Source organism: Diabrotica virgifera, chromosome 9 (genome assembly GCF_917563875.1).
Source record: "Diabrotica virgifera virgifera chromosome 9, PGI_DIABVI_V3a".
Lineage (NCBI taxonomy): Eukaryota > Metazoa > Arthropoda > Insecta > Coleoptera > Chrysomelidae > Diabrotica > Diabrotica virgifera.
Window position 1 is genome coordinate 89,056,253 of NC_065451.1, and position 295 is coordinate 89,056,547.

Below are 295 nucleotides of genomic sequence, written 5' to 3' on the forward strand. Positions count from 1 at the left end.
AATTAGTTTTTATCAAGGTAGAACGTGTATTCCGTTTGAATATAAACTTGATAACACACCACTAGATTGTGTTAATACAATAAGAGATCTAGGAATACTGTTTGACAAATCGCTAAAATTCGCAGATCATATTGATTCTATTATTTCAAAGGCTTTACAGATGCTTGGCTTCATGAAACGAAACTGCTATGATTTTAAAAGTCCCAATACCCTAAAATTGTTATACTGTTCTCTTGTTAGACCTTACTTGGAATACTGTTGTAGTATTTGGTCACCTTACTATAATGTTTACGCA